Source organism: Lissotriton vulgaris, chromosome 5 (genome assembly GCF_964263255.1).
Source record: "Lissotriton vulgaris chromosome 5, aLisVul1.2, whole genome shotgun sequence".
In the NCBI taxonomy this organism is placed as follows: domain Eukaryota; kingdom Metazoa; phylum Chordata; class Amphibia; order Caudata; family Salamandridae; genus Lissotriton; species Lissotriton vulgaris.
The window spans coordinates 182514580-182536634 of record NC_141693.1 but is presented as its reverse complement, the minus strand read 5'-3'; the positions used below and the strand labels follow the sequence as shown (position 1 = coordinate 182536634).

The window sequence follows — 22055 nt, the reverse complement described above, 5'->3', positions numbered from 1 at the left end:
GGTTATTGTTGGTAGACTATGCTCCAGTATTATTACAGGGAGACAGAAATAGCATTGAGTGACAAGCAGGCTCACTCAGTGTAACTGGATTACAGTCTTCGCAAATGTGCAGTGAATGTTTAGGTATCAGAGTTCCTTCTGCTCTACGGTTGCAATGACAGAAACTAACATTCTAGCAATAAAAATAACCTCCTTGAAATTACTTAATTTCAGTAACGTTTTTAATGCTTCTGGGTCAGCTTACCAAACTGAATATGGTAAGGATCTTTTTCAGTTAATATCACTGGGGGCAGAGTTTGTGAACACTTGAATTAGTGCAAGGGCTAAATGATACCTATTGTTGATGCCATGATGAATGCAGGACAATCCTCCACCTGCTCGCCAGCCATGTGAAGACCTACTTGCATCACAGATTGTGGAGGCAAAGCCGCAATCCCAAGGCTGAGCACCACATGGCAAGAAGAGCGATGCAAGGACAAGAGGATCATGGGGGTAAAAGGTCGTTGGCGCAGGGTGTCTATGCTTACCAGGATGTGGCACGATGCTTGTGTGTTCTCTTGCTCTTTTAGCTGGCTGGAACTGATTGCCATAGTAATTTTTCATGACGGAGTTGTTTCTGATCTACAGACTAGCACGGCAGCACACACTTAAGATAAGGTCTAGGCAGAATATCTTACTTTTAAGTTGCACTATGGGTAGTTATGGAGAGTGAGCTGACAGAACGACACACTGGGTGTAGCACTTCAAAGATCTGCCTATAAGTTGCTTCTTTTGAAATTTTAAACATCAGCCACTCGGTAGGAAGGGATTGGTAAAGGTTGATTACCATACCTTCCTTTCCCCCCAAAATGGCCGTTTGCACAGTAATTTGTTATGTCATACATAATGCTGAAAGCTGCCCCGTGCAGGAGTACATGGCTGGGATGCAAGTGGGAATCGCAATACTGCAAGCTTGCATACATCCTGTAAGAAAGTACATTCATGCCATAATCCAGTCTAATCGCATAAAGGAGGCAAGTGTAAGGTCCAAATATGGGCACCCCATTGATTTTACTCTGGGTGTGGGAACACGTAGAACATAGTTGCGGCACAGCGGTAAGTAAGTCTTTTCCTAGATTATTTCCTCTTACATATCCTTCCTGGCTGCCAGCAAGGGAACATGGAACTGGCCAATGGACAGAGCAACTAAGTCCTCAAAAGAACAATAAACACAAACTCTTGGTAATAAGTCTTGCATACATGCATACGCAATACCGATACATAACAGCTAGTAACATTGTCCCCCCTTTAAAAGAAGCAAAAACTACAATTGACCATAGTCATGCCATACACATTCTTTGAAATATGTTGGATTCCAAATTTCACTTGTACTTTTCCGAAATTCCCTAGCCCACATTTTGTTTCTTGGTTTTGTTCTCCATCCCTGTTCTTCATCAATTTAAAAAGGAGATTCACATTTCAATATAATTTTTTTACCCAACCTATATGATTTTTAACTTCAGTCCATTTTCTATGCACCCACTCATGTGAAGGATCACCTTTTTCAACTGACCCTTCAATTTATCTTTGTTTTGTTTAATTACATTTTATTTCTTCATCCGGGAAAAAGTGTGATTCTGCAACCCCCTTTGTCCATATCTTAAACTGAGAACTATGAGGAGTCAAATGATAACAGCATAGTTTTTCCCTCAAATAGTTTCCCACAACCATGTTATTGGCTAAAGCAGTTTGCACATTTTCATTCATTGCCTTGTTTTTTTCCTTTCCACTAATCAATTTATCTGTATGCTTGTATATGGTATTTCTTTAGTGCAAACCTAGGCAAAAGTCAGCGGAGCGCTGTACATGGTTACAACCAACCATAGAGTCAGTGAGTTTGAGCAGATGAAGCTGGGTTGCGGATGGTTGATGCATTGTGATGAATGAATGTCGGGATTTCTAAAGCACACAGCTACTCCAAGGAGTGTTCCATCACTATTGTAGAAAGTAAAAGAATGCAAAGGGACAGATTTAGAGAGTGAAAAGCCAAGTTTTTAGTTCCTTTCTGAAAGACCGTTCATTATTCATTTGATGTAACTCAGCAGGCATGCTGTTCCAATCCTGTGGGCCCAGAAGGGAGAAAGATCTTCCTCGGGTTTTTGCTCATTATGATGTGATGTGGTGTTCTCAAGAGGCGAGTCTTCAACTCTTTCCTACTTTGGAGCAGCATTGGGATGGTCCTGATGGATGACAGGATGTTGTTCCAGATCCTGAGTGCATAGATGAAAACAGGCCTGCTGTTTTGATATTTCTTTTTTACGCTTCTTAGTCTGCAGACTGATGGTGTCCTGACTTTGTGTGCTGAGATCTACCAAAGATGGTGCGGTTTTCTGCAAGATAAGCATAGTGCTGGTCATGACAGCTTTGTAAATGATGCAGGTGCTTTTGAAGATAGTGGTGGTTGGCAAAGGGAGCCAAATACGTTCCATCAGGATTGGAGTGATGTGATCATATTTCTACAGGGTCTGAAAGAGATGTGCTGCAGCACATAGGATGACTATATGGGGTGCCAGTGCAACACCCGAGAGGCCATGGAGTAGAGCATTACCACCATCCATATACAAGAGTTTGAACAGCAGTTATGAAGTCACTTTCTGGAAGAAACTTTTTCACTTTCTTTAGAAGAGAGAGCTGGTACCAAGCCATCCTTGTGATTTTTGGAAGTGTTCTTTGAGGGTGAGATTGGTGTCTAGGGTGAATCCAAGTGACTTGGCATTCTGTTAAAGTTGGGATTCAAAGCTGTCAAGGTTCATGTCATTGAGTCGGGTTTGTCATGTATCTTGTTTGCTGTTCTTGGCAAATGACAGAAATTCTGTCTTTGTTGGATTGAGCTTCAGTTAGGCGCTTGCCAGTCAGGTGTGAATGATGGCCAAGTAGTGTTTTTGAGACTTTCAATGTCAGAAACAGAGAAGACTTTCAAGCAGAGTTGTGCATCATTGGTGAATCTAGATGCTGTTATGTGTGAGCAGAGCACCAAGCCGATCCCTGTATAGGTTGATGATAAAAGGAGACAGTATAGAGCCCTAGGTGACTCCACAGGAGATGGGGATCTTTTGTACACTGCACACACCCATGTGATCAAACTGGTGTTAGTTGGATAGGCAGGAGGTGGGATGGTTGACTTTGTGGCAAATCTACTTTTCTAATGTTGAATTCTGCATTCCATGACAAATTAAACAGTTATCTTTCCATAATGAAATAGAAGGCCTTCATGTACAAAAGTCCTTGGAAGAACCATAAAATATACTATAATACTTGTATGTTGTTAGTCTACAAAAAAAGTAATTCTTGTGTTAACAAGTAACGCTTAAGAGGGAGCCTGTAAAATCAAATGCTGTGTGATCTCACAGTACATTGGGAGAAGGAATGGGAATCAAAGGTACCATTCTAAATGTCAGTAGTTATTTTGGACAAGGTTTTGCATAAATGTTGTCCTTCCCTAACCAGAAACGAATTCTCGTACAACATGCATCCACACACCCATCATTATACATTGACATGACCCTCCTCATATGCCAGCACACCAACCAACACAAGACTGTGGTGCCAAAACACCCATTGTCTAACTCCAGCACAAGCATCATGATTCACCCAAACAGACATATATCAATAGACCCACTGTCATATGCTAATATACCCACACGCCGGCCTACACAGAAATGGAAACGTATCCACCTCCAAATGTCTGCACGAGCAACATCATTCACACACACCAACATGAACCAACATTGTGAATTTCCACAGAACCCACCATCATACATAAAAACTTCATACACCAATACACTCATCATATGCCATCACACCCACTAGCAGCTGCTTTGCTCTTCTGTGGGTTGTACAGTGGTGTGGGCAATGAAGAGTGGGATAAGCAGCAGCTGCAATGCCATTCAGTTGACAATCTTAAAGAGGGTACAGGGGAAGTTTACTTGCGTCTCGGTGCTGTCTTCACAGTTGATAAAACAGCGTTGAGATGCATATACTCAAGTGTCTGCTGGTTCAGCACTGTTGTGTGAACCTGCTGGGGCAAATGTAAAGTGTTGCCCCAGCGCTGTGCTAAGGCACAACATCTTACATCTTTCCTAATTGTGTGCTCTTTTGTGAACCTTCTATCTGTACCAGCGCTGTTCCCGGTGGAAAACGCATCCCTCAGACAGATGTAACATGCTGGGCCAGTGTTGTGTTCCCAGTTGTGAACCTAGTACTGGGACAGCACCATACATCAATCTCAGCACTATTTTCTCAATTTCCCCCCTTGGCCTTGGGTAAGGTGAGGAAGGTTTGGGTTCTAGGCCCCCTCGGCTCTTAGCTGAGGCAGGGGAGTAAAAAAACAAATTGTTTCTCCCCCAACCATGGGCAAAGTGCTTGGCTAGCTCGGGGACAGTTAGCTGTTAAAATACTGTGGCGTAAGAGCTGGGCATGTGTGGCTACCCCTGGCTAGGCTGGCTTGAGGTGTGGTGAAGGCCTCCCGCATCTCCAGTTTATCTGATCAGAGAGAGGTATGCAAATGTGACTGGTCCAAGGCATACCATCAAATCAATAATCTAGCAGTGGCCCAGGTTTTAATGCTTTATATATAGAAATGCAAGCCTTGTAAATGCCCAACGTGTGTGATCAAAGTGCCGTGCCTGTGCACTATAGAAGTTTCCAAGGTTCAGGATCTATTACAGGCAGTTTGCAAACTATTGACAAAATTAATTCATGCCTTGACATGTGTACTGCAAAAGACACAATTGATCCCGTGCTCTCCATGCCACTAGAATCAAGCTATCCTGGCTGAAGAGGGGTGAAACCCCAAAACCGGTCCAGTCAGGGAGAACCTGGCTTGGCAGTTCGGTCTGGACTGTTGCCATGAGGCACAGGGTCAAGACTGATTTGCATATGGCTGGGTTCAAATTGGAATGACATGGTGAGCAGAAAAACAATGGATTTAGGCCCAGATCTCTGTACTGGGGTGAATGTATGACATTGTTCTGCATTCTGTCCATCAACGTTTGTTTTTGCATTTGTCACCCCCAGTGGGACGTATATGACCAGACGTGGTTGCCATGCTCTTCATGCCACTGGAATCAAGCTATCCTGCCTGAAAAGGGGTGAAACCCTGAAACTGGTCCTAGGATGCTTGTTTCCAGTCCAGGGAGAACCGGCGTGACATTTTGGACTGGACTGTTCCCATGAGGCAGAGGGTCAATACTGATTTGCATATGGCTGAGTTCAAACTGGAATGGCATGGTGAGCAAATAAACTGTGGATTTAGGTGCAGATCTCTGTACTGGGGTGAATGTATGACATTGTTCGGCATTCTATCCATCAACTGTTGTTTTTGCATTTGACATGTGTACTGGACTCAAATGCTAGAACAGATTTATACCTAACCAAAAAAAGGTACCCAATGATCCAAGGGCTGCCATGCCATGACAATTTGGTGAACGTTCATTCTACAGTTTTAGAATTATGTGTGGAGAAAACCCTCTGATGAGAATTTTTTGTTCGTAACTTAAAAATAATTTTGGCCCACCTTTTCCCTAGAACTACTGAACTGATCTTACTGTGCCAAGTTTCACACACTTGGATGTCCCAGAAAACGATGTTTTCCCCCAAGTTTACTGAAGATCAGTCAACAGAGGGGAAATGCTATTAGGGATGCATTTCCTATGAACTGCGGATCCAACCTTAAGTACAGAGGCCTATATGGAAACTAGCCCTGTCTTTTCCATGCATTCTTAGTAGTACACCAAATGAAGGCACTAGAGTTTGAAGCTTTAATGATTTATTTATTGGCTATACACATGTGATAGATTGTGCAGATATTCCTAAAGCACTTAATCAGGAACTATGATCAACTGTTCTTGGTAGACCAAAAGAGTGAGGCCCATGCTCGTGTATACCTGCTCGCAAGGTAAATCGATGCACTCGTAATAGAGCAAATACTTTGGGAAGCAAGGTCAGCATCTTTGATGCTATTAAGTCAGAAGCTCAAAGACAGCAAAAGAACTCCACCAGCCTAAACTGAATGAATCAAGGAAATGAGCACGCAGAAGAACTTGGCAGATTAATCCAAACCAAACAGGATACACTTAAACTTGGGACCAGGTTTACAAAGCTATTTAGCAGTCGCAAATCCAACGTGGAGGGGTATGCCTTCCCATTTGTGAATATATAACAACATTTGTTGGAGATTGGGGAGTAGGCAGCACTCCAGGTGGCCATTGTCTACTCTCTGCAATTTAGAAAAAAGTGTAAACTTTTTTTATTTAAGTGCAGTCTTATTTGTGCTAAAGAATGCTCAAAAAGTGATAACAGACATGGAGGTCTGCTGACTCTGGCAGGCACCATCGCCTAGATGATCTCCAAAAGTAGTGAGCTGCAATTTACGACCTACCTCATGAATATTGATTAGGTAGTTCAGGTTGTAACCCACTATGGCTCAGAATTTTGTGAACCAACCTATTAGTACATAGTTTAGTTCTTGAAATTACACACTGGTCACAATGCGCAGCTAGTATTTTGTGACCAGTGTTCCCTACATCTGGCCCCAAATCCCCTGGAGTTCATGACCGCACATACCTTCATGGGAGCATACCTGCGCGGATTTAGATGAGATGATAAGTATGATCACTCAATTCATGAGATCACCAAAACCTGATAATAGTACTATTAGTAATTCAAAGTGCAAGATGCATCTAGACAGAGCACCTGAAGTATTGGACGGCACGAGTACGAAGAGTCAATAATATCAGGAAGTGAAAATGTCAAGAAAGAACGTGAATCCTGGATTTTCTTTCATTAACGTGCCGATGATGGGTATATAGAAACATGTTTTAGGAATGTAACTTGAGTAAAATATGGTTTGTGAACCGTACTTGAAACTGGGCCAGCCTTCTTCTCTGTCATTAGAAGATGTTCAAGCAGTTTAGGCAATGGGGTACTCTGAATCTCAGAAAAGTGTGAGCTCCAAAACTGGTTATGAAGAATACAGACCCACGGACGGGGACAGCATTGGATTTAGACTAACTGGACATAAGATTGACATAGATTGAAAGAACACATTTGGTTTTAAGCTACTCTTGTTAAAGCAAACTTTTACATATTTTTAAATTGATCATGTGGTTATGGCATTAGTGCCCATATAAATAAATAAAAATGTGCTATATATTTAAAATGAAACAAAATTATCCCATACAAAGCGTTACTATGCTTTGCAAAGTAAATTCAGTAAAGGAGTAGTTGGAGATTAGGCCATAAAGTGGGACATTTGTCGCTGTGCTTAATAGTTGGCCTAAGTGTGTTCTAAGCATTTTCATTTTAGGTCTGGTTTTCAGACAATTTTGAAGGCCCATTGTGTACAGTACCAAAAACAATTTGTACAATTTGTTGGGTTTTCCATTTAATCTTATTAACTTGCATCTCACTCAATGGCCTTGCTTTCTCTTCTTGACTTTGGAGCATATCTTTTTGCCATCCTTTGTGTAGGACGACTTTCATCATTCACCAGCTTTATCCACATCAGAGAACTACTTTTCTCTTTTGCTTCAAGCTTTTCGTGTGAGTGGTTGGACTGCATGTGTTTTCTAGTGCTGTGCTCCCATCTGCTGCTCCCGCTTAAGATGCCATCTCTGTACTCTCCATGATGTTCCCCCACCCAAGCTTATCTGTTACTTCCCCTCACATCTTTCTTGACTTTGTCGTTTTTTTAAACACCCCAGCCCACCCTTCTTCTCCACTGTTCCCAACCCTGCTGTTCCTGTTTAAAATACAACCTTAATCTGTGACCTTAATCGTGGCTTCCCTTCTCGCGCCACTGGTTGCGGTTGTACCTGTGTGGTAAAAATATATCCCTCATTCATTGTCTTTTAGTGTGTGTTCTAACTCGTTCTCCCATCTCTCTTGGACAGCCATGTGGGGGCGCATTTAATATTAGTTTGTAGAGGTCCGAAACCAAGTGTTTATCATCAGATTTGATGAGCAGCCATTTCTCATAGGGAGTTGGTGGTCGAGCTGCTGGCCCTTATATCTCTGGCTCTGTCACCCTGTGGCACATTTACAGATAGTGCATATATTTCCTCCCTGGTAGGCCATAGTCCCTCTGTAATTGTTCAAAGGGCTGTAAACCATGTTCGTCATAAAGGTCCTTAATACACATACAGAAGGGTAGAGGGGCTGAAAACTCTACTCCGACCCCACTAAACGCAAGCTTATACACACAAAGGGTAGAGAGTGTAACAAAGGAAAAGGTCTCAGTGGAGGCACATGCACAGGGTGAAAATATTGCCCTCAATCACAATGTTGTGACCTGCATCATCATCAGGCTTTGCTACCAAGCACCCCCATGCAGACCAACTCTTGGGTGGAGCAAAAGGGAGGGGAAGACAATACAAACATGTAACATATACAAATATTTAAAGCCAAATTATAATGCGATCACCGAAAGTAAAGTGCAGTGGAAGTTAAAACTAGCTTAGAGGTGTCACTACCCAAAAATGTAGGCCGGGACCCTCCAGCCAGGATTAAAAACGTAAAGGATGGTAGTGACAGGAAAGAGTCAGGACTTCCTACACCCCTTGGTGCCAATTCGTCAACATATATTTGCTGTGTTCCTGCCCGCAGTTGTAGGTCACACCGGCATTCGTCAAGACCTTTCTTGATCCCACCGGAGTTATGTATCCCTCAATACCAAGAAGTGGTATTTCTAGGAACAAATCGTTCCCAAAGCGAGACTACCCCTAAGTAACTTGCTCTCGTTGTACTAGAAAGGAAGAGAACAAGCCAGAGACTTATTACTCGCACGTGGAATTCAACTATTCATTCACACAGTGCTAGAATTCGCTTGCTTGTGCCACAGAGTAAAACAAGTATTGCCATTATTTGTCCTATACTTTCCATGCTTGTCCACACTCTGGCAAGTCAATCATTCATATGGTAAGTCTACTTTATAAATATATAACTGCAGGAAATCCAATGGCTACAAAGTCATTCCTCAAAATGCAATTTTGAATCAGACCCGATCTATTAGTGTAGATCAGATCGCTACTGAGACCGCTATTAAGTAGATACATTGATCTGGAAACTTAAGGAAAATGACCTAGATGTCTATATTCACATTACTTCTTGTTATCCTAAAAAAAGGTTAAGCAGTATTAGGATAGATATCATGCTTTAAAGGTGCCTGTAGTTGTTTGTTTCACCCTTGCTCGATCACGCGCGATGCTCTTTGGTACCTTCAGCGATTGGTAGGTTGCAAATGGAAGCCTACCTGACCCAGGCAAACGTCCATTTTCCTGGCCCCCTGCTTCTTTTTCAAAGTGGGTACTCTGCCCAAGGATTCCCCAATTCTGCCATGTGGATTACCAGCAATTGGGGGTGGGCTCCTTTTTCTCGCCTGCACTTCCCAGCACGTGTGGTGGCATGGCTTATAGTGTAGTCTACACGCATGGGCGTGTTAGCTTCCATGCATGTCCATGGTTACTAGAGTTTGTGTTTCAGCTTTTGCTCCTAAATCAGATAAGCGAGCATTTTTATTCTGCACAATTATCCCTCATTACAATTTTGCGCGTATTCCTGTCTGATCAAACGGAACCGGTTCCCCTTAATATATTAATATTGCGGGTGATATTGGGAGCACTTTGTGATTGTTGATTATGGGCAGTGTCATAGACCACTGGACACTCATATTCCTTTATTTTTTATAATGGCTGCGTTTTCTTCTTAGCTGTGGATAGATACAAGTGTGGCGGTATATTTGTGTGTATATATATATATATATATATATATATATATATATGTGGACAGTTACCCCTATTCCACTAAGCTAATAAGTATGTAAAATGGATGTAGGGCTCCCACAAGTGTAGGTAATGGTGTGTGAATAATAAAATGTCTCATTAAATCAATAAGGTGTCCAGCATCTGCCCCACTCGGGGGAAATCATGATAGTGAGAATTTCAACTGATTAGGGCGTTCCAGGGTATGTCATCATTCAGCCCCACTATGTGGCTTTTGAGTCTATAGACCCACTTCTGCTCCCTAAGCAACAACACCCTCGTTTTATCGCCTGTGTTTGAATCAAGTCTAGGTTTTTCAATCACAGTCCTGTGCTGTCAATCTTGTGTTTGATTTCTGGCACCTAATGGTGCTCCTATCTTCCATTATACGTGTCTTGACTTTTCTGGTATTCATGCCTATATATTGTTTGTTGCATGGACATTTAATCAGGTATTTGACACAGTCAGAGTTGCAATTAGTGTGAGTTCTTTGTTCCCATGGGTATGCCAGACCCACATCCATAGTTTTCGTGTTCTTTGTAAGATTACATACATTGCACGAACCGCATCTAGAATGTCCCTGGACTGGGGGTAGAGTCCTTGATAAACCTGAGGCTTCGAGCTGATGGGTCCTAGGTCTGGTATGAACCAAGATGTCTCTCAGGTTCGCACTTCTAAAGGAGAATAAAAGCTTCTCAACATCCAGTCCATTGGAATTAAGTATGCACCAATTCTTTAATATGGGTTGTTTGATTTGATGCGAGTCAGTGTTGTATTGTATTGAAATTGCATTTACATAGCACCTACTATCCCTTACGAGGCGTCAAAGCGCTTTTTCAGTGAGTAGCACGCTACTCTGGAACCCAAGAAGGATTAGTGTTGAATGAGTATAGTGTAATATGAAAGTAATTTGAGTGGTGGATAGGTTAGTCAGTTATTTGGATTCAGAAGGATAGGGGAGGGATAGAAGAGGAAAAAAGGTTTGCATTTACATAGTGCTTGTTACCCCTGATGGGGTGTTGGAGCGCTTTTTTTGGCGAGTAGCCCGCTACTCCAGAACATTAAAGGTGGTGACACATACTGGCTTGTTCGTTGTAGGTTTTTCCACCTTTTCAAAAAGATTATCCCTGTTGGTATTAACTGCTCTTTTCTTGGCCTTTCCGACTTCCCATTTTGGATATCCTCACTGGTACAGTTTCTTCATTAAGAGGCCTGCCTCTTTGTTAAAGGAAATCCGGTCTGTGCAGTTGCGTTTGAGTGTGTAGAATTGCCCTACCGGGAGGTTTTCGCTGAGGGCTTGCGGATGGAAGCTATCATAGGGCAGCAGTGAGTTTTTATCCGTTGGTTTGTGGTAGACCCTGGTTGAGAGCTTCCCGTTTCTGGGTTCTATGACCAGATCCAGAAATGGTAATTGTGTTGTGGTAATTCTGGAGGTGAAATGTAACAGAGGGTTCCTGTTGTTGAGCCATTCCAGGAATGAGGTGACTGAAAGTTTGTCCCCCCCCCCCCCTCCATATCACTAGGACATCATCTATGGATCTCCACCATAGTCTAATGTATGTCCATGGATTCCCTTCATTGTAGATCATCGTTTTCTCAAAGGAGCCAACGTATTTTCCCGCCAAACTCTGGGCGAATGTGCTCCCCATGGAAGTCCTGTGGGTTTGTCGGTACAGCGTCCCATCAAACTCAAAGAAGTTCCTTGTTAAGGCAATCTCCGCCAGGTTGAGGCTGACTGCTCTGGGGGTCTGGTATGGCCATTCCGCTTCAAACAGGATATCTTCCAAAACCTGCAGGGTTTCTCTTTGTGCTTCATTCGTATACAGGGTGTCTATGTCCAGGCCCAGTAGGAACTCACCGTTGGGGTCAAACTCAATCTCTTTTATCAAGTTTAGGATGTCCTGTGTGTCCTGAAGATATGCTGGTAATCTTTGTACGAGTGGTTTTGGGTAGTAATCACAAAAACATGAGGGGTTCCCTGACACTATCGGCCTCCCCGGGGGGGGGGGGGGGGGGGGGGGGCTGTGTTGATTTGTGTATCTTGGGCAGTATGTACAAATACGTGTTGTTGGTTGGTCTCTAATCAGATAATTCCCCATATGCTTGCAGTTCGTGATCGGCCAGTCCAGGAAGTCACTGCCAACCTCTGGCTGGGGGGGAACTCGAGGTTGCCTATTATGAGTCACTGGGAAGGGTATATATGCTCCCCCTTGGTCTGTGGTTTTTGAGCAAATGTAAATGTATGTATACTTGTAAAGCGCACTATCACCTTTCAGGCATCCTGGCACTGTATACCGCTGTGGAACCCTTCCTGGCTTTCCCTGTGAGATGCCCCCTACTGTGCACCCCCAAGGTGAAGCCAGGCATCCCAGCGCTTTCGGGGCCGTTGTGGAGATTAAGCAAGCTATTGCCCAGAGTTGCAGAGTGGGACCCATGATTAGAGTAGGCACCGAGGCGAGAATTATAGAGTCCGTGGACATTGAGCCCAAGAACCTGGGAGTCTTCCACATATGAATGCCAGTGACCGATTGGTCCTTAAAGCACCAATGCTACTCAGAGGGCTTGTGATGCCATACTACCAGGTTGAGCAGTTGGGTTGCCATATATTCATCATCTTTTTTTTTTTGTATGTTCTTATATAGCGCTCGACTACCCGGAGGCATCTCGGCGCTTGCCTTGGGAACCCGTCCTGGCTTTTTCCCTGTGAGATAGCCCCTAACGGGCATCCCCAAGGTGAAAGCCAGGCATCCCGCCGCGGGGGGCCGTTGTGGAGATTAAGCAAGCTTAATGCCCAGAGTTGCAGAGTGTGAACCCATGATTAGGTCAGGCACCGAAGTGAGAATTATCGAGTCCGTGGACATTTGAGCTCAAGACCCTGCCGCGTCGGGAATTGAACCCTGGTCCCGGGTCTGACCTCTGCTTCAGGGTCTGCCTGCTCTAACCAGTGAGCCACACTTCTCCATCAACTTTACTTCTATCACAAGGGATCATGAAAGTACGCAGCACATAATTGGTACAATAGAAATAATCAAGTAGGTAAGCTGGAATAAGATCACCATAAAAATAAATATAAAATCATGTGAGTTAAAAACGAGGTACATCATAAAGTGCATTTAGTGCGCTTAGTTCATAGTGCATGTCAATTTTTAAACAGAACGAGGGTCAAAGATCAACACCATACAAATGGATTTAAAATTGCGTACATTTTTAAATGTGGTGCTTCATAAAGTGCATTTAGTACGCTTCATCCACAGTGCATGCCAATATCTGGACAGGCCAAAGACCACACCTCTGCGTGCATCAGTCCTCAGAATTCTTAACACGTCAAGGTAGTGGCCTGGGCTGACTAATTTACAGAGTGGTATTATCCATTTTTTTTATTTAACAATTTGTAATTAAGACCAAAGAATAGCATATGCACAATTGATTCAGGACTAGTATAACAAGCAGGACAGAGGTCATCGATTAAAAACATTGTTACACCACTTTTTACTAAACGGTTTTGTAGGTATGGTCTTATAGCAAAACTGGAAGAATAGGTTATGAGCCAAAGGGGGGACAATTTCATCTATTGTGTCCTCAAAACAGGAGACTGATTTTAAAGTTAAAAGTTCTGTAGTCAAACGGCCCTCTTTGTTTGCCAAGGCTTGTATTGACGTTTCTTCCAAAAACCTTTCTTTCAATCTCTATCTCGATGTAGTAGCCAGGCTATCTGGGTCAGAATAAAACTCCTCCATCCCAAGCCTTCCCAATAACTCTCGTAATGTTCTAAACCAGGGGATAAAGGTTCTCGCTGGTGACTTCAGGAGCTTGAAAAGTGGCTTCCGATAATGCAAGACCTTGTCCACGGACCACAACCTGTGCCAAAACATAAGGAGTTTGTAGCTTAATCTGTGTGCTAGCTGCCTTTGACCAAGATCCAGGTATAGGGGCAGCGACGGGGTGCTAACAGGTAGATCTACCAGGGATCTAAGAAAACTAATCTCAGTTGTGGTCAAGCAATTTGTCATTCCAGAACCCCACAATTCAGCTCTATAGAGGGCCCCACCTGGTACCTTTGTGTTGTAAATTTCCATAGCGGGCGCTAGTTGTCTTGACAATGTTTTCCTATGTCTTTAAGTAATATTGGCAGTCTGATGTATAAGTTGCATTTTGACTTTCTCAATGTGTGCTGCCCATTTAATTGGTTGTGTTGGGCGAAAGCCTAAGTAATCAAAAGCGTCAACTCGCTCCAGTTTAGTGTTGGCAACTAACAGGTCGTTTGGTAGGATTAGCCGCTCCTTTTCTAAAAATCATATATTTGGTTTTGGATTAATTTAACACCAACCCTTGCTCGTCACAAAACTTAATAAAATCATTTAACAGCTGCTGTGTCCCTGCGGCGATTTTGAAATTATAAATGTATCATCTGCAGAAAAGAAGAGAGGGCACTCTTTTCTTTTTTTTAAACCGATTTTTGGGGTATCACATCCATCTCTGTCTAGGAAATCAATGGCGCAGTTGATCAAAAGGATAAAGAGTTTGGGGGCTAGAACACATCCCTGCCTTACTCCACACTGAACCGGGAAGGGATCTGTAACTTGGTTATTCACCCCCACCTCACCTGTGCTGTGTTTGATGAATGTAATCTTATTAAAACATCTAAAAGATTCTTTGGTATGCCCTGCTCCTTTAAAAACCCTCCAAAGACTAGCACATGGAACTAGGTCAAAGGCAGACTGTAAATCAACCACATAAAGCTTTCCTCCCTTAACATGGGCTTCCTTCCAGTACGTACATAATAGGCAGAAAGTTTGGTCCAGGGTGCTTGTTTTTACTCAAAAACCTGCTTGGAGAACACTCCGGATATTGGACTCCAGGATCCAGTCCTGTATCCGACCAAGTATTTGCTTGCAGCGAGTCGAAAAGGCTAATAGGCCGGTAGCTGGCTCGCTTCGGTCTGTCCCCTTTATATAAATGGGGATAAACTCTACATTTTTCCAAGAGGCAGGGATGGGGGTACCTCTTAGAATTGAGTTGGTCAAAAAATGTATATAGGAACCCCAGAGTACTATATCCTCTTTGTATAAGTCATTGGGGATTCTATCTGGTCATGGGGCACAGGCCGAAGTGCAAGAGCAAATTGCTTCTTGCGTTTCTTCTATAGAAAAAGTAAGACATCCACCCTCATTACTGGGCACATCACCTAATCTCTGAGGTACTTTCTCAGCTATAGTGTCCCTCAAGCAAAATGTGCTACCCACTCCTCAGGCTGGATGGTATATTCTAGGACTCTCCCACTCCCCATAAGCCAATATGCAGCTTTGCTTGATAAGCTGTTTAGATGACAGTGCATTCCGTAGGGCAGACCACAGGGAGCCCTCCCACTCCTTCGCAAATTCAATTTCAGGCTTTTACTTCTCTCTGCAGGCTGCTGCTGCAGTACGTGATTTTTGCTTTACTGCCCTTATAAGTGCCTCCTTGTGAAGTCTATAATACTTATTGTACCAGGCCCCCTGCTGAGCTAACGTCTGGTATGCACTGTTACCTTCCTTCTTCTGAAGATTGCGTGATTGACCTCACATTTCCCTTATCTCATTATATAATAACTCATGGCTGGAACCCAATACCTCCTTAGTATTATGAGTTGTGGTACTATTCCTCCAATAGCATACAAACCTTACTCTTGGCTGTGTCTAAAGCCCCAGATGGGCCTCCACCCATCCCCATCTAATTGCCTTCTGATTATTGATGATTGACAAAGCACCTAGGTCTGGGCAGCCCCTTTTGGCATGCTCAACAGTGCCCAGCTTGGTGAGAGTTAGTGTTAGAGCTTTATGGTTGCTGTCGACCCTTTTGACCACTGCCATATCTTTAACTGAGTGCCAGAAGTTGAGAGATACCAGGCAGTAATCTATTCTGCTTTCATGACCTAGTCTATTGAAAGTAGGGTCCCGATTTTTGTGTCCGAGATTGACTTTCCATTCCTGGCTCTCAAGTCATGCTGCATTGTAAGAACCATTATCTGGGCTCCTCTTTTGGACCACCTTACTAAGGAGAGATCTAACTGAGGAAGTTGCCACTCTCTATTCCACTCATCGGTCAAATCTGGGGGAATCGGGGAATGCGTTTCAAATGTAAAGTTAAAATCACCCACCTCTAGTGCAGGCATGTTATCAAATAAAAATAAGGTCTAGAATACACAATGTATTAGTTTCCACCTGGGCCCGCTGCACTCTGTTGTAAATGTTAAACATCCTAATCTTTTGTCCATTGTAAAAAGTGAGCTCCAATGCGAGGATATCTTGGGAATCCACATATAAGAGTTTAACTTTTACCCCTAGGTCAATTTTCACCCATATTGCTAACCCTCCCAAAGGTCTGCCCAGCTCTTTTCTTGTAGCATTAATGACATAAGTGGCAAAACCACTTTTGTGCGGACATTGCAGGCTCCAAGTTTCCTGGAAAAAGATTACCTTAAAGGGATCTACAAAGGAACACCATTTTGGATCCACCAATAACTTGAAGATCCCCCGGGAGTAAAACAGGTGCTTCCCTGCTTTCATCCAAAAGAACGATCTTACTATTTACCTCTGGCTCATTACCCAAATCAAATGATTAAGGAATTGTTAGGGGGGAGGGGGCTGGTAGGTGACATCACGAGGGGCTTGAGGGTCCTCTTATGTTTGCAGGCATTATCTATTCCTCATACAGAGGTCCGCTTTACCTTCTCCATTCACCCATATTAGATGGGGACAGCTTTAAAGGGACTGCCTTATAAGTTGATAGTGGCAGTCTAGTACAGGTTTCGGCATAAGATATAAATACACCCAGATTAGATGGGGGCAGCCCTAGAGGGACTGGCCCATAAATTGATACTGGCAATCTAGTACTGGTTTCGGCATAGGTTGGCGATTGAGGTCTGAGGGGGGCTCCAAAAGGGTGTCTGTATCTGATGGAAATAAAGGAATTTCCTGGAGGGATTATGCGTGAGTCGATTCATAATAGTCCAGTGATGATGCCTGTATCGTGGAAATACACCTCAATCATATCCCAAGTTGACCTCTGCATAGGGATCCTTCTTACCGATTGTATATCATCCCTGATGATTGAGTAACAATGTGGAATAGACCTGAGCCAGTAAATGACCTTATTTTTAGGAGAGTCCTGGTCTTCGAATATCTAGAAAGAGAGATAAACCACCGCACAATTTCCCCCATATACTGGGTCTCATATAAACACCATCTCATACAGTCCCCTGTCTGGTACCCTCCCATGATTTTACATATGTGTGTTTTCTTCATCCAATACAACCTCTCCTCTATCTATGCCCCTGCCTTGTACAGGGCCAGGAGGGTTCAGCTGAGCTTGATTAGCGATGTCTTTTAAGCTGCAATCCCCAATAGTATGTTGCAAAAACTGGATATGCCCTATTCATGTGGAATCTTGAGTACTATTTGCATTTTCCAGACCACATGCTTCTACCACATTAGCACCCGTATTCATTAGTGGTGACAACATTTCTGAAGCCGCCAAATTCCCACCATTTGCCCTCTCTAACAAACTTGCAACCTTCACTCTAAGTGAGGTTACCTCATCTTACAAAGTTTCGATATGGTCTTTTAGTTACTGGATTTCACAAACGGTGATTTTACATGTCTGCAGGATCATCTGCCTCCCCCCACCCCTGCTTCCTCCATTGCAAGAACATCAAATCTATTTTGGCACTCAATGTTGACAGTTGATGATGTACTATAAACTTTCTTTAAATTATTTCCAGGTTGAATAACTGTTGCACTCGGCTCCGCTTCAAAGGTCCCACTGGCTAAAGCCTCACTACATCTTTTATTATGCTTTTTAAACATTAATGGGATCTGCTTGCCTAATTTTTTATTTTTACTGGGGGCGGTTCAGGCGAGGTAACTATTACGGAACCAGAGGCATGCACAGTGCTATTGGGACTACTTCACAAGGATGGAGGGCTTGGTAGGCCAGGAAAGAAATTTGCCTAGCCTACGGGAAGGTAAGTTTCAATTCTATTAAGGACGCGGAGGCAAGGATTATGCTCTATTCTCTCATCGCTTTATTCCAAATTTTATCCACAGCAGCCTTTTATTAAACCAACAACTACTACATTTCCCACTCGGGAAAAGAAAACAGTCTCAATCAAGTCCTTCTTCAATTTCCATGAAAGGTCTTCCATAAATCATCCTGCAACTTCCTGCACTTCCTCTTTCTTCGCTGGAGGAACTCTCCCATAGTTAGGCATTCTGTTTAGTCTGGTCATTTCCTGCAATAAAGTACATCAATCGGTCATAATAAAATCTCTTGAAGGTCAAATCTGAAGACCAATCCGCTGCCCTCATAAGATCTTCCAAACGTACACCGAGATTAAACGCCTTGGAAGCCATAGCACCTCGAGCGGAGTGTGCACCAAATGTCCTGGTGTCAATACCAGCTTCTTGCATGAGCCATCGCACCCAACGGGCTATAGTGGGAGAAGACACCGCCTTGAAAGGCTTCTTGAGGGCTATAAGGAGTTGTCGTTCGCCTAGGGGGCGAACTTCCTCCGTAGCTTCCTCATAGGCTTTTAAGCACTGTACCACACAAAGTTTAGGAGATTCACCGAAAGCAGGATAAGAAATTGTGCGTGTGTTCGATTTCGTGTGTCTACTCACCGTAAAAGTGACCCCATCTGGGGAAAAAACTCTGGCCGTGATATCTAGAGCACGCACATCAGATAGTCTCCGACAAGACACCAAACACAATAACATGGCTAACTTAGCCAACAATTCCTTCCTGGAAAAAAAACGGTTAGGTTGCCACGACAACAATAGGTTCAAAACCAGGTTCCCATCCCAAAGAACCGAATAACGGGGTTCTGGTGGTAGCGACAACCTGATGCTTGCAAGAGTTTGCACACGAAAGGGTGCTCTCCCAAGGGAGCCCCGTTCACTGGAGCGTAACCCGCTGAAATTGCTGAATGAACAGCGTTCACTGACCTATACGCCAAACCCTTCTGAGCTAATTCTGCTAAATAATTCAGAACATGGGTTAAATCTGCGACCACGGGATCCACTTCCCGTCACAAACACCAGCATATACATTGCATCCATGCCGATTTATATCGTTTAGATGTGCTATCTGCCCAGGCCCGGGACAGCAAGAGTTCAGCGTGTCCCGAAAGACCCAGCTGTCGCCAACGTTGCCTGTAATCCGCCATGCTATGAGCTGCAGGGAGCCGTCTTCCACCAGACGGTGGGGAGTCCCTTCCGGACTCAACAGTAGATGGGGAGTTGGGAGGAGTCGGATTGGAAAATCCCAGGAAAGTCCCAGAAGAACCGGAAAGCAAACTTGGGACCTCCAACACAGGGTTATCAGTACCGCAAACGACAGTCACCCTGGTAATCATGGAAAACGTATCCCTCTCCTGGCTCCAATCCTGACTGAACGCGTCGCACGCTGCCGCCAGGGGATCAGGCCTCCAACTGAAGGACCGGGGGAAGCTGCCGATCGAGACGACACGCAAAGATGTCAATGAGAAAGGACCCCACCTCTCTTGCAGGTGATGAAAAATCTCCGGATCCGGCTTCCAAATGCTGGAGTCCCGAAGGTAACAGGAGTGCCAATCCGCCACAAGATTCTCCTTTCCTGAGAGATATTCCGCCATCACTGATATCTAGTGCGCTAGGCAGAATTCCCAAAACTGTTTTGCCATGATCGCCAATGCTTTGGATCGTGTGCCTCCTAGCCGGTTTATGTATCTCACGGCTGACACATTGTCCATCTTCAACAGGACTGAGGCCTGAACCCGGTCCTTGGTCCAGCACTGAACCGCAAAGGAGCCGGCCAGAAGCTCTAGACAGTTGATGGGAAGCAGCTGTTTTTGCGGTGACCAACTACCGCCGGTGGAAAACTCTCCACATCGCGCACCCCTGCCTGGCTGGCATCCGACTCACCAAGTCTGGTGCAGAGCCGAAAATTGCTCTTCCATTCCACGCCTCCATGTGGGAAAGCCACCATTCTAGTTCCTCGCGTACTTCTTCCGTCAGAGGTACCACCTGTGAATAAGTGAGACCCTTCCCCAGGTGGTGCGCCTTCAGGCGCTGCAGGGCCCGGTAATGCAGCGACCCCGGAAAGATCGCCTGGATCGTTGCCGAAAAGAGACCTACCAACCGAGCGATCTGACTCAGGGAGGTTCCCTGTTTCGCCATGGTCTGCCGGATCTCGTGCCTGATTGTGGCTACCTTCCTGGAAGGTAAACTGAGTGTGGCTGAGGTGGAGTCTATCACGAACCCCAGGAAGATGGCCTTCTGAGTGGGAACCAAGAGGGACTTCTTCTCGTTGATAATGAACCCCAGCGACTGGAGGAGCAAAACCGCTAACTCCAGATGGTCCTGCAACTGCGACGGACTCTGACTCAAGAGAAGCATATCGTCCAAGTAGCCGATCAAGCGGACTCCGCGAGTCCGCAAATACTCCACCACGGGCCTGAGAACATTGGTGAAACACCATGGGGCCGAGAAGAGACCGAAGGGGAGACAACGGAATTCGTAAGCGAGTCCCCGCCATATGAACTACAGGAAACGCCTGTGCGGGGGAAAAATCGGAACCACCAGGTACGCGTCTTTCAGATCCAAACGTACCATCCAATCGAGTGACTGGAGAACATCTCTGAGCAAAGGAATGCCCTCCATCTTGAAATGCCTGTACACCAGCCACTCGTTGAATTCCAGAAGGTTGATCACTGGCCTCCGACCCCCGTCGGTCTTGTCCACCAGAAAAATATTGCTTACGAACCCGGAAGGGTGAATTTCCGTGTGACACATTGCTCCCTTGCGGAGCAACTCTTGCACTTCTTCGTCGATCAACCTCGCGTCTGCCACGCAGAAAACTATCGGGCGAGGGGGACGTTGCTGTCGAGGGGAACCGTAATACTCTATCTGGAAGCTCCAGACAGTCTGAAGCACCCAAGCATCGCCCGTAAGCGCTTCCCAAGCGGGGAAGAAACGTGCCAGCCTGCACCCAACCTGCAGTCGCGCAACTGGTAGCACACTCACCGTTGGCATTATTGTCGTTTCCTCTGTAGCCGCGGCCCCGGAACCGTTGACCACTGGTGGGGTAAAAGTTGGTGAAGCGCTGGTCAGACTGGTATTGTCTGCGCCCGGAGCCTTGCCCCCTACCCTGGGGCTGCTGGTTTTGGCCACGGCCGGGCGGGCGGCTCCGACCCCACGGAAAACCCGCGGAGTAAAGACTCGCTTAATGTTTGCCTGTGCCTTATCAAGGGACGTGAACGTAGCCACAAACTTCCCCAGTTCTTTTATAAATGAGTCGCCAAACAGCCCGCCTTGCGCTGAGGCTCCCGCCTCGGAACCTGCCAAGTCCCCAAGCTTGGGGTTGACTTTAATCAATAAGGAACTGCGCCTCTCCGTTGAAAGAGCGCAGTTGGCATTACCCACAAAACATATTGCGCGCTGAGCCCAGGCGGACAACCCTTCGGGGTCGATCAGAGAACCAGAGACGCAGGCCTCCTCTGCCATGTCCAGGATCTTGGCGAGGGGACCGGTGATGTCAAGCAACTTTTCCTGACACGGGCGCCAGGAACGATCTATGCCTTTCTTGGGATCCTTAATAAACTTGGCTAGGAAGGTTGCCATCTTGCTCTCTATGTCCGGGGTAACCGACACTTTGCCCTCTAAAGTTGGCCTTGGACACTCAGCCCTCAGTCTGCTCCGCGCCTCGTTTTCCAACGGTTTCCTGAGGCAGGAGGCCAAATACAAGGCCGCTTTCTTGGCTGGGACCCACTCCGCAGAGCGGGGATGAACGATGTCATCAGGATCCAACATGTCAGCAATTGTGGTCTTGGGAGGATCCGCGGTGCCCGAAGGCCTCCACGAACATGACAAACCAGCCTCGTCGTCCGAACCCTCCGGGGACTCCCCTCACTGTGTTTCGGGAGACCCTGGCGGGGGATCCTCCACTCCGGGAGCAGGAGTCTGGGGAAGCACAGTGGGGGCAGTGTGCTCCAGAAACGCCTGTTTGATGCATTCAAATGCATCTGTGTCCACCCCATCAACGCACTTCTTCTTAGGTGGCGGAGAACTGTGGTCGTCTGGGGCCTGACCAGAAGCACCTGATGTCCCAGGAGCTGAAGGGGGGCGGAGGCCATCTTCGCACAGAGTTGTTCGATTTTGTCGGATAAACGTTGCTCCATCGGAGTCATGAGATCGGATACAGCCATGTGGATGGAATCATCCACCTTCGCATAAAAATCATCAT

The 22055-nt window shown here is 45.1% G+C and overlaps 1 pseudogene; it reads right to left on the bottom strand.

Annotated features, from left to right (window-relative positions):
• Nucleotides 1-18861: 18861 nt before the first annotated feature.
• Nucleotides 18862-20291, bottom strand: LOC147710429 (uncharacterized; annotated as a pseudogene).
• Nucleotides 20292-22055: the final 1764 nt, after the last annotated feature.